Consider the following 13,476-nt stretch of genomic DNA (forward strand, 5'->3'; position numbering starts at 1 on the left):
AACCTTTCTTTTTTCCCTTCGGAGAGCTCACCTTCGGCCTCGGATCCCCTTCTAGTCTCGTCCTCTTCTTCCTTAGCAACAAGTAAGTGATGTCTTCCTCGTCGGGCTACAGCCCATCGTCCCGCGAGAGGTCAAGACCAAGCCGTAGGTATAGGAGTCCTGGGGAAGTCCGAGGGATGTCCTCGGATTCCACCGACTCTCCCTCCTCCCGCGACTCATAGTCAGCGGCCACACCGTCGGGGTCCAAGGGTGGCTCCAACGGTGAGGAGTTTAGGGAGAGGGTGCTCGACGCCCTAGCCCAGACACAGGAGCCCTTAGAAGTTGAGGCCCTTAAGATCGTCTCCACGATGGACGAACCAGAACTGGAGGAGCTAAGGGCCTCCTTCGGCGTTTCGGATGCTTTCGAGCTCCGTCTGCCCAAACCCTCTGACCGAGCCAGCTATCGGAACCCCGAGGAGCTGTGCCTGTACAAGGAGGCCTTCAAGGCAGGCCTTCGGCTGCCCCTCCACCCCTTCTTCACCAAAGTGTTTCGGCACTATGGGGTAAGCCCGACCCAGCTAACGCCGAACGGGTGGCGACAAGCATTAAGCTTCGTCATCTTCTTCGTTCGGCACAAGAGGCCTCTCTCCCTTCGACTCTTCATAAACTGTTTTCTTCTTCAGGCCTGTAAGGGACTTACGGGCTGGTACTACTTTTGCCCCCGAAAGGACCTTCGGCTCTTGAAGGGTTACCCGAGTTCCATCCATGGGTGGAAGGATAAGTACTTCTTTGTGAAGTCGACCGAGGGGGTGCCCTTCGGCACGGTCTGGGACATCCCGGACCTTAGGGATGTGAACTCCGCCCCTGCCCTATTCGGGGCAGATGCGGAGTCGTTGGCGATGGCGAGGCGGCAGGAAGGCTGTTCTCCAGTCGAGGCCGACTGCCTCAAGTCCGACGCCATCCTCTTCAAGTTCGGGCTTAGCCCGGGTGAGTTAGGCTAGACTCCGTCTTCTTCCTTCGAGTGTCGGTCTTTCGTACTGATACCTCTTGTTTCTTCTTGCAGTGCAAGTTACCAGAGCCGAGGCTAAGGCCGCCGCCGCCGCAAGACAGGCAAAGATAAAGGAAGCCAAGGCCCGCGACGCCACCCAGCAGCCGAAATCCAAGAGGAAGGAAAAGGCGGGCCCGTCTTCCGAGACCCCGAAGAAGAGGCCCAGGGTGGAGGGGTCGACTGCCGAGGCTGTCCAAGCCCTTGCTGCTCCCAGAGACGGTCTGGCTCAAGACCCTTCGTCCGCCACTGCCTCCCGAGGCCCGAAGGTCCCGTCGTCGAGGGCCGAGGTGGGGTTCATCCCACAATGGTCGGTGAAGGAAGACGACTCTCTGACCGTCGGACGGGTTGCCAGAGAGTTGGTGACGAAGGGGAGTCTCCCCCGAGACGCCACCGAAGCCCAGAAGCAAGGGACGGCGGCACTGCTCACCTCGGCGTGCATCTTCATGGCGGGGGTAAGCTTCGGTCCCCTTCTCCTTCGGCCTTCCTACCTCTTTCTTACTCGTACTATATATGTATATATATATATTTTTTTTTTTTCATTCTGACCTTCGGTGCTCTGCGCAGGCTCAGAACCAGATGGGTCAGCTGGTCCTCCGAGCCGAGGCCATGTGTCGGGAGCTTGAAGCCAGCGAGAGGGAGAAGGTCTCCCTAGACAACGAGCGCTCCATCCTCCTCGAGAAGGTGGAGCACCTGGAGTGCGACCTAGCCCTCGAGTGCCGAGAGTGCGAACGGAAGCTCTCGGAGTTGAAGTCACAAGTGAGGGCCCGCCTTCAGGAAGCTGAAGCCCGAGGGGTCGAAAAGTATCGGTCCTCCGAGGCCTTCAAGGAGGAGATCAAGAATGCCATCGCCCCAGGGTACACCATGGGCGCTACCGAGGTCCGAGATTGGGTCCTCGGGCGCTACCCTGGGGTTTCCTTTGCAGACAGCGGCCTCATCTTCGAGGACGACGATGTGGAGGTGGTGCCATCGACCACCGAGGTTGCCGACGCCGACGGTGGAGGCGGCAGCGAGGAAGGCGAGATCCAGCTGCATAGGGAAGTCCCTCCGACTCCTGGTCGTGGGGGTTCGGACCAGGAGGCACTCCCCGCCGAAGACGAGGCCGCGAACCCGACGGATGCTCCTTAAGGTCGCCTCGGCTCTCAGCGCAGGCTACCCCCTTCTTGTCATGTAACTAGCCTTCGGGCCTTAATGTAGTCTTTTGCCTTCGGGCTTCGTATGTAGTCTTTTGCCTTCGGGCCTCATATGTAACTAGCCTTCGGGCCTCATATGTAATCTTTCGCCTTCGGGCTTCATATGTATGCAATCGTTCTTTTTTCAACTGTCCGTTTAATGATTTTTGGTTTGTAAATAGTTGCAAAGGGCCGAAACCCTAGCTGACCTTAAGCTTATTTCCCCGAGACTTGGCCGAGGGTCGACCTGTTAGTAAGTTTGACGAAGACCGACCCTATTATCATCAGCAATATTTTACCGTGTTTTCCCTCTCGGCTCGAGCCGAAGGGTTCACCGAAGGTCAAGGGGTTCACCGAAAGTCGAGGGGTTCACCGAAGGTCGACCCTTCAATGGTCAATCACCAAGCAATCCATCGTGTGTACCCTCGGCTCCAGCCGAAGGGTCTATTAGATGCTAGGTCTTCACCGAGGGTCGACCCGTCAGTAAGTCAGACGAAGGCCGACCCTGTTATTGCAATATTTTACCAAGTGTTTTCCCTCTCGGCTCGAGCCGAAGGGTTCACCGAAGGTCGAGGGGTTCACCGAAGGTCGATCGTCCAATAGTCCGAATCACCGAAGGTACCCTCGGCTCTAGCCGAAGGGTCTGTTAGATGCTACCCCTTCGGTCAGGTCCGTTCGGCTATGGCCGAACTCCGAGCCGAAGGGGTGATTGAGCCTCCAAGGTGTGGACCTTCAGTCATCCGTTCCTCAGGGTTAGAGGTAGGAGAATTCTCAGTTGCCGTAAACCAGCTCTCATATTATCCAGTCTCGCGGATTTCAAGATGAATTACAACTTAAAAAGGGTTCAAAAAGACAATAATTGCAAAGAACGACAGACGGACAAATTTACAAATGACTACTGCGTGCCCGCTACTTTACTACTGGTGGAATTTTCTTAGATTATCTGAGTTCCACGATCGGGGTACCCTTACTCCCCCCGTAGTCTCTAGGTGGTAGGACCCTGGTCGTATTACCCTCGAGACTCTGTAGGGACCTTCCCAGCTTGGGTCCAGCTTCCCTTGATGCCTTGGGTCCTACACTTCCGCCCTTCTAAGGACAAGGTCGCCCTGCCTAAACTCGCTCTTCCGGACTTTGGTGTTGTAGTGCCTAGCGACCCTCCGCTGGTAGGCGGCGATCCTTTCCTGTGAAGCTTCTCTGGTTTCTGCCAAGAGGTCCAAATTTGCCCGGAGTCCTCCGTCGTTTTCATCTTCGTTGTAGTACCGAATCCGATGGGTAGTAGCCCCTATCTCTACTGGGAGTACAGCTTCAGTGCCGTATGTTAACATGAAGGGTGTTTCTCCGGTAGCTAGCCTCTCGGTGGTGCGGTAGGCCCAGAGAATGTGGTGCAACTCATCTGCCCATAGCCCTTTGGCATCATCGAGTCTCTTTTTTATCCCTTGGAGCAACGTACGGTTGGTTACTTCTGTTTGCCCGTTGGTCGAGGGATACCCGACAGAGGTTTTCCTATGGTTGATGCCGAGGGCTTCACAGAACGCGTCGAAGGTCGGATTAGCAAACTGAGTTCCATTGTCCGTAACCACGACCTGGGGGATTCCGAATCTGTATACCACCGCCCTTTGGAAGAAGTCCCTAATGTTCTTTTCTGTTATCGTCGCTAGGGCTTCGGCTTCCGCCCACTTCGTGAAGTAGTCGACCGCCACCACGACAAACTTCCTCTGTCTCGTGGCCAGGGGGAACGGGCCTAAAATGTCCATCCCCCACATGGCGAACGGTACTGGGCTAGATAGGGACGATAGCTCGGTAGAATGTAGCCTGGGCACGGGGGCGAACATCTGGCACTTGACGCATTTCCTGACCAGCGATTCTGCGTCCTTTCTCATTGTCGGCCAGTACAGGCCCTGCCTTAGTACTTTGTGCGCCAGGGCTCGGGCCCCAAGGTGTTGGCCACATATCCCCTCATGCACCTCCCGGAGCGCATAGTCGCCGTCGGAAGAATCCAGGCACTTGAGGTATGGTGAGGTAAACCCTATCTTGTATAGAGTGTCGTCTTTCAGAAAGAAGCGCGCAGACCTTATTCTTAGTTTCCTTGCTTCGTCCCTGTTCTCTGGGAGCTTCCCCTCCTTGAGGTATTCTATTATGGCGTCCATCCAGCTTCGGCCGTTTTCACCTACGGGTAACACCTCGTGGGGTTTCTCGATGCTTGGCTGTGGTAGTACTTCAAAATACACCGCTCGTCCAAGTTCCGCGAAGTCGGAAGTGGCCAGCTGCGACAGTGCGTCTGCGCTAACATTCTCTTCTCGTGACACCTGCTTTACCTCAAATTCCTTGAAAGCCGCTGACCCTTCTCGCACTGCGTTCAAGTATTCGGCCATCCTCTGCTCTTTGGCCTCGTATTCGCCATTCACTTGCCGCACCACGAGTTGGGAGTCGCTATTCACTACCAGTTCCTTCACCATCAAAGCCCGGGCCAGATTAATTCCGGCTATTATCGCCTCGTACTCCGCTTCGTTGTTGGAAGCGTCGAAGCCGAACCGTAGGGCGCATTCTATTTTGAAGCCTTCGGGGCTTACCAACACAATTCCAGCGCCACTTCCACCGCTATTGGAAGCCCCATCCACATACAGCGTCCAGGCCTCCTCTGCTCGTTCCTCGGCAGATTCCTGCGGGTCGTCGGGGATCGTCGTCTCCGCTATGAAGTCTGCGAGGGCCTGTGCTTTAATTGCGGTTCTCGGCTTGTACTGGATGTCGAACTCTCCCAGCTCTATGGCCCAATTTACCAGACGACCGGACATCTCTGGTCGCTGCAGTATTTTCTTCAGAGGCTGGTCGGTGAGTACGCATACTGTGTGTGACTAAAAATATGGCCTCAGCTTTCTTGCCGCCGTCACGAGGGCGTATGCCACTTTCTCCGCCTTTCGGTATCTTGTCTCGGCATCTAAAAGGGCTTGGCTGACGTAGTATATTGGCCTTTGTTGCTTCCCTTCCTCTTTCGTCAGTACGGCGCTTACAGCAACTGCCGATACAGCAAGGTACAGCTGTAGGACATCTCCGGTGTTCGGCTTTGTCAGCAGTGGGGGTGCGGCCAAGTACTCCTTCAATTGCTCGAAAGATCTTTCGCACTCCTCCGTCCACTCGAACCTTTTAGCCCCTTTCAGCGCCTTGAAGAAAGGAAGGCATCTATCAGCAGACCGAGACATGAATCTTCCGAGGGCAGCTACCCGACCCGTCAGCTCCTGGACTTGCTTTACGTTCTGGGGTGACCTCATGTCCCGAATGGCTTGTATTTTGATTGGGTTGGCTTCGATTCCTCTCTCTGAAACGATGAAGCCGAGGAACTTCCCCGAGGCTACTCCGAAGGCACATTTTGCTGGGTTCAGCTTCATGCCGTACCGTCGTAGCACTTGGAACGCCTCTTCCAAGTCTTGGATGTGCCTTTCTGCCTTCAGGCTTTTCACGAGCATGTCATCCACGTATACTTCCATGGTCTTGCCGATCTGCCCTTTAAAAACTTTGTTCACCAACCTTTGATAGGTGGCCCCCGCGTTCTTTAGTCCGAAAGGCATGACCTCATAGCAGTACAACCCTCCCTCAGTTATGAAGGACGTTTTCGGGACATCAGCCTCGGCCATTTTGATTTGGTTGTACCCCGAGTATGCATCCATGAAACTCAGCGCCTCGTATCCTGCCGTCGCGTCGATGAGCAGGTCTATCTTCGGCAGGGGGTATGCATCCTTGGGGCAGGCCTTATTCAGGTCGGTGAAGTCGATGCAGATCCTCCACTTCCCATTTGCCTTCGGGACCATCACCACGTTAGATATCCACTCCGGGTACTGGATCTCTCGGATGAACCGGGCCTTCAGTAACTTTTCTACTTCCTCGTCTATCTTCTTCTGTCTTTCTGGGGCGAACGTCCTTTTCCTCTGCTGCACCGGCTTCTTCATGGGGCTAACATTCAGGTGATGTTCTATTACTTCTCGGTCGATCCCGGGCATGTCCGATGCCGACCAGGCGAATACGTCAGCGTTGCTCCGTAAGAATGAGATGAGTCTTTCTTGCTGTGACCTTGGCATGGTAGCCCCAATCTGGAATTGCCGGGTATGATCTCCTTCTTCAGCTTCAACTTGCACTAAATCTTCGGCCGGCTCTCCTCGTTGATAACTGGCATCATCACGTAGATCCTCTATCGGGAGCGTCTCACCCGCCTTTTCTTTTCCCCAGAGAGTAGTGGCGTAACATCTTCGGGACGTCTCCTGATCACCCCGACACTCCCCGACGCCATTCTTGGTTGGGAACTTCATTTTGAGATGGGGGGTGGAGACGATGGCCTTTAACAGATTCAACCCGACTCTTCCTAGTATGGCATTATACGCTGATGTAATACTCACTACCAGGAAGTTTATCATCACCGTCGCCTGGCGATCTCCGGTGCCAGCTCGAACCGGCAGCTCTATCGACCCTTCCACCTTCACCAGGGTGCCAGAGAATCCTTGCAGCGAGTGTTCGACCTTCTTTAACTTTCCTTCGTCGAGGCCCATCTTCCGGAAAGCTTCGAGGAACAGGATATCAGCTGAGCTGCCGTTATCCACTAAGATCCTCTTCACTTTGCAATCTCCTATAGTCATGGCGATGACCAAGGCATCGTCATGCGGGGTCTGCACCCCTTCCAGATCATCGTCTGAGAAGGAGATGACCGTCCCCGTCTTCGCCTTCTTGTTCGACCATTCTGCCACATGTACGCTCCTCGCGTAGGCCTTCGCCTTCCTGGCGGAGACCGAACTCTCTCCTGCGGCCGGGCCTCCACAGATGGTTGCTATAACTCTTGTTGGGCTCTTGTTCTCCTCTCGAGGCCGGCGTTCATCTTCCTCTGGTGTCTGGTTCCTCCGCCGTTCTTGATTTCCTCTGCGGGCGAGCCCCCCTCTCATACCGACCTCCCTCTCTCCGACGGTTATCTCTCCGACCATTGCCTTCTGGAGCCAGCTCTTTCTCCCGATCTACAAATCTGCCTAAGTATCCCCTTCTGATCATTCCTTCTATCTCCCCCTTGAGATGCCAACAGTCCTCGGTGTCATGGCCGTGGTCTCTGTGGAAGTGGCAGTATCTATCCACATTGCGTCTTTCTGGATGTCGCCCCATCTTTCCTGGCCACTTCATGGCCCTGGCATCTGGAGAATCTTTTATCTGCATTAACACCTCTGTTCGCCTTCGGTTCAGGGGTGCATACCTCTCAAACTTCCTCGGTGGACTGGGGGCCCGACTGCGCTCGGACTTTCGTCTTTTTCCTTCTTCGACGGGTTTATCATCAACCCTTAAGGGCCTCTTCCTCGCCGCCTTCCTTTCGACTTCTTCATCCGCCTGGAGGGTTTCTTCCATCTGGATGTACTTATCGCATCGCGCCCTCAGCTCGGTCAGATCTCTAGGCGTATGCTTCGCCAGGGACCTCTTCAATTCCTTGTCCTTGACGCCACCTAGCAGGGCCGTGAACTCCTCCTTCGGGTCTAGGGCCGTGAACTCCTCCTTCGGGTCTAGGCCCCTGATTGTGATCTTTTCTTGTTGGAATCGCTTCATGTAATTCCGCAGCGATTCCCCTTCTTGCTGTTTGACGTTGGTTAGGTTCAACGTAGTCTTCTGGAGGGGCTGGCTACTAGAGAACCCCTTCACGAAGAAGTAGCTCAGGTCGCTGAAGCTGTGGATCGACTTCGTCGGTAGTCGGTTATACCACAGCCTCGCCGCCCCCCTGAACGTCAATGGGAGGGCCCGACACATAATATTTTCCGAGACGCGATGGAATTGCATGGCGACCTTAAAGCCTTCCAAGTGATCGACGGGGTCCCCCGACCCGTCATAGGTGTCGTACTTGGGCAGGCGGAAACCGACCGGGAGCGGGTCCCTCATGACCTCATCAGCTAAGGCCGTATCATTGGTGAGGTCGGGCTCGCGGTTCCCTGTCTGGTTTTCTGCCACCTTTCTGATCTCGTCCTTCAGGTCCAAGATCATCCTCTTTAATCCCGAGTCCTCGGATCTCTGCTTGTCTCCTTGGTGCTGATCCCCATGCGGGTCTCTGGAGGCGCGTCGCGTCCTACTTCGGGGCGCGGGACTCTCCCTTGCTCGGTTTCGAGGATCGCGGCCGGCCCTCGTCGATCCCGTACTGCTTCGGTCTTCTTCTCGAGCCCTCTCGAACTGGACGTGAGTCCCTGGGGGTGCTCCGCCGGTCTTATGGGAGACAGCTTTGGAGACCTCCCTCATAGTCTCTGCCATCCGGTTATATTTGTTCTGGAGGTCCTCGAACTGCTGCCTTGTCACGTACTCTTGGCCCGCGGGAGGCTGATGGTCGCTGCCTTCCCGTACTGAATATCCAGCCGACCGCTGGTATCTGACGGACACTTCCCGGTCATCATGACCCCTTTCTCGTCCAGTCTCCGCCGAGGGAGGAAGCTCCCCTGAAGGTTCTTCCCCCATGTCTACGTTGGACGTCGCTCTCGTCCTTCTTCGGTTGTAGGTTCTTCCCACCATTACCGTCGTTCCCACGAACGGCGCCAATCTGTTGCTGCCAAAAACCCCGCTAGTCCAACCTACACAAACACAGACGACGGAGGCCCGGAACTTTGTCCGGGGTTAGTCCTCCGACGCTCAAGTCAGGGTCGGCCGCACAGTTCAATAAGGGAGTAATGGTGAGGGTGTCAGAGCTTACCTTCCCCTTTCTTCCGTGCCTTCTTATATAGCTCTTTGGCCTTAGGGTTTTTCCCCCTTCGGCCTTCTTAGAGTCCTACTCGAATACGTCCAACCTTCTGGGGGGAATATTCCCCTCATGCAGACGACGTGGTCCCGCATGATTCTGCGGGTGTGCCTCGGTGATTACGCGTGCTCGAGTGTGAGTGGTCTCTTGGAACCTTCGTCTGGCGGTGGACACGTGTCTCAGAGGCGACACGTGTCATGGCCCCCACCGAGGGGTTATTTTGGCTATATCACAAGCCCTAAACCTAAACCTTTTCATTCTTTCATTTTCTCCTTTAGCAGCATGGCCGCCACCCCTTCAACCCTTTCTCCTTCTCCCATCTTCTTCATCACAACTTGTGATGGTCTCACCAGATCTGACATGTATTGGAAACTCATGGTTTGCTTCCCGTCGCCGTACACAATCATTGGCTCCTTCCTTAGTGCCTTCTATCTGTAACAATAAGTAAAGAAATTTAGAGAGAGAAGAGAACCCATAAATTTAGAGAGAGAGGGGAAGAGAACCCACCTGAGCAACAAAATTACAGACGGCATAACCATCGTCGATGCACATACGGGGACCATTGTTAGATTTCTGTTTATTTGTTTGTTTGATTTTCATGAGTAGTAGCGACGATTATAGGAACATGAATTAGTTTCTTCGGTAAATTTGGTGAAAAGATCGGATTTTTATAGCCGTAATTACCAGTAATCGTTGATGACTTTGAGGAATATTGTGGGTTTCCAAATACGAGTTCAGATCATATAATTAATACACTATCTGAGCTCGTCGATGGGTTCTTTTAATGTTTTAGCCCATAGGAGTAAAGCAATTATGACCTGCAGAAGCCCTCGTCAGAACTCGATCTACCTAGGCTTGGCTTTATCAACTACATCCAGTAAAGATTCCAAGGAAGGTGATGGAGTCGGGGCTAATCAGGGTCATCCCAGACCGACCTTGAGGGCGGGTTAGGGTTGGATTTTCCAGGCCTCGAGTCAGGGTTGGGTAGGGTCCAGGCCCAATAATGGGGATGCCGGTTTGGGCTAGGGTTTTAAAAACCCAGCCCAACCCAGCCCTGTTTCACCACTAGTTTGACCACAGGAGCAAAGGTTTCCTGATAATCAATTTCATACACCTGACTGTAACCGTTGGCTACCAATTTGCCTTGTACCTCTCAATAGCACCATCTGATTAATATTTGATTGTATAAACCCATCTTCATCCAACTAGAATTCTCCCCTTGGGAAGATCAATCAGTTTCCAAGGGCAGTTCTTCTCAAGTGTCATCATTTCCTCAGACTTGGCTTGCTTCCACTTTGGGTCTGTTATAGCCTCAGTAACAGTTTTAGGAATGGAAGCAGAAGAAAGAGCAGCTGTAAAGGCAACACTTGTTGTAGAGAGAGCATCATAGGAAACAAACTGGGCTATAGGATTAGTGCAAGCTCTCTTACCCTTTCCAACTGCAATAGGGAGGTCTAACTCAGAAGGAGGAGAAGAGATGTTACCTGACTGAAGAAGCTCAGGATGTGGATCCAAAGAAGACTCTTGACATGTCTTCTTTGTCCTTCTTGTGTACACAAAAGGCTCCTTCTCTTTACAAGGACCACTAGTATCAACAACATACACAATATCAACATAATCCACCGACCGCTTTATGTTTCCCAATATTAAGAGAAAAGGTGTAAAAGGTGAGAGGAAGAAACGGAATGACATCAACAGCCTTTTCACTCTCATTTCCATTCTCCCCTGAAGAGGATGTTGATGTGAAGCAAAGACAAGCACAGGCTCAAGGAAGGTGACATCTTTGGAAAGAAGTCTCCTATGAGAAGAAGGGTGGTAACACTTGTAGCCTTTGGTAGTGGAAGAATACCCGAAGAAGAGGCATTTGAGAGCCTTGGGATCGAGTTTGGTGTGGGAAGATTTGTTAACATGCACATAACAAACACAACCAAACACCCTGGGAGGAAGAGAAAAAGCAGAAGTCTGAGAGGAAAAGAAAGCAAAAGGGTTTTGGGACCCAAGGATTTTGGTAGGGATACGATTGATGAGAAAAGCGGCAGTACGAACAGCTTCAGACCAAAAAGGTTTAGGAACATGCATACCAAACAGAAGGCCTTCTACCGAATTCTAACAAATGATGATTTTTTCTCTCAGCTTCCCCATGCTGTTGGGGTGTATCAACACAGGAAAGATGATGGATATTCCCATTGTCAGTAAGAAAGTCCTGTAGACCACCATACATGTACTCCCCTTTTATCAGACCGGATATTCTTACTTTTTTGCATTCTACTCATTCAGCCCTTCTACAGCTTGGATTTGAGTAATTGGAGGTTGACGTTAGTTTCCTTTCCTCAATAGAGCTAGTGTACAGCAACATTCAGCGTACAATAGCAAACATGAGTCCAAAACACAAGTACTATTTTGTGTTTTTTTTTTTTACTAATTCATGTAATAGGTGTAAAATGGTAAAAATAGGCATAAAGAAAAAAGGTCAAAAGACCATTTTCTGGGCCTTGGAACCTAGGATTCAATTGTCCCAGAAAAATCCCAGGTTTTGACCGAAACATGAGAAGTTTTGGTTTTGTCAAGGTTGAAACCAGCCTCAAAACTGAAATCTAGAACCTTTCTTCCAAGTATAATGCACTCGATGCACAATTCCCACTTTAAGGGGGTAACATGGGAGATACGTAGTACTATCCTATATTTGTCATTTACTTCAAGGGGGTAACATTCTTTTTAGCTTCCATGAAATAAGCAATTAACTCTCCAAACAGGAAGGGTAAGCGATTGCAGTTTTTCATTTTTTGACACAAATGATGGGTCCAAATTCTTTTGATCTCTGCCTGATTGTGATTGTCATTCCCAAATGATGTTTCATTGTTGCTGCTATTGTGGCTAATTTTCGTACTGTTATTAATATAACCATTGTCTGCTGACTGACAAATGATTTGTTTTTAGACTCGGGCTTCTTCCTTGTTAATTCCAGAATTATGTGATCCACAAAAAGAGTCTGAAAAGTACTGGTTTTCTTACTCTATCCGCATGCGGCTCCTGCCTGAGGGATGCATTATAAATGGGACATCTTTTGGCTCATGTCAACTCTACTGGCGGCGTTGGATCATCCGAGCCAATGACACTGTTATATCTGATGTTAATGATGAAGCTGTAATAGGAAAGGTACAGTTTGACCAATTCTGGTCTTACCTATAGGAATTATTTAATCATTCTTTTGAGTAAAGACATAGATCTGGTTGCTATCAATGATCAGATTTTGTTATTTTCCTTTTGATGCATCATTGGTTCTCATATGGCTTGAGAAGGGCACAGTTTTGTTCCTCATAATATCCATTTTCCTCCTGAAAATTCTTAAAAAGGTCCCAGTTGTTTCTAGTCATTTCCTTTCATTCAAGCACTAATAATCACAGGATTTGATAAAAATTGTGATCATCCAATAAAATCAGAACAAATACAAACCTGAATGGCCGTTTCGGTGGCCAAACGACCATAAAATATATAGGTCTTCACTTTGCAGAAAAAAAAAGTGACACAATGGTGTTATAAAGTTGCACCATTGTTTGGCAGTAAATGTCGAACTGAACTGTATACATTATGTAGTATTGCCTATGCTACATATTGTTTTAGTACTATAAGACAGAGTATGCTAGTAAAACAGGTAAATAATGCATCCATGCCATTAAGAAGCATATTATTGGTTAATTAGTTGCGACTTACGACATAGTGCTACAGAATAAAGTATGTAGTACAAACTACAAAGCAGATTCACAGACACCCAAGTCTGCCAATTCCCAAACAAATAAACAGTACAACACTGAGCAGTATGACTGTCTACTGAAATGAACTATGATATTTTGGATCAAGTCCACTCTGATTGCAAAATAAGTGCATTCCATGTCATTGTGTGCGTGAAGCAATGAATGTAGTCCTCAACAGCTGCCATATAAACTGACTCATCTACGTACTGAAGGTAACCTATCCTAGGGTATAGGTCACCGCAATATGAAGAACCTGCCGCTGAGCCTTACGGCTGAGCTAGGTAGGACAAGAAAAGCTGTCCCCAAAGGACGATCCAGTCATAGTTCTAAATCTCAGTCGAAATATTTTCCCAGTTTCAAGTAGTGTTGAAAGGAAACCATGGGACGAATTGAAAATGTTTGTTAGATAAGGATTAGTGTGCCCCTTCTCCCCTTGTTGTCACTAAATCCTACCATCGTCGTCCCCCTGGCCCTTGGAAATCTGGTTCGGTTAGCTGCTGCTTTGCTTGCTCTGCCCAAATGGAGCCTTTGTTGCACCCCTCTACTAGTTCTCAATGAATCAAGGCCTTTTTTGGAATTCCAGGGGCCTCAATTCCCCTTCCAAGCATGCCTCTGTCCGCTCTCTCCTTAAGCTTCATCACCCCAATTTTTGCTACCTATTAGAAACTCGAGTAAAGGAGCCAAATGCTGCCCGCATTGCCTCTTATATTGCCCCTTCCTGGTCATTCTTATCTAATTATAGCCATCACATTAATGGGCGAATTTGGTTCCTTTGGGATCCCCAAATGCTAAATG

Source organism: Macadamia integrifolia, unplaced genomic scaffold (assembly GCF_013358625.1).
Source record: "Macadamia integrifolia cultivar HAES 741 unplaced genomic scaffold, SCU_Mint_v3 scaffold1294, whole genome shotgun sequence".
In the NCBI taxonomy this organism is placed as follows: domain Eukaryota; kingdom Viridiplantae; phylum Streptophyta; class Magnoliopsida; order Proteales; family Proteaceae; genus Macadamia; species Macadamia integrifolia.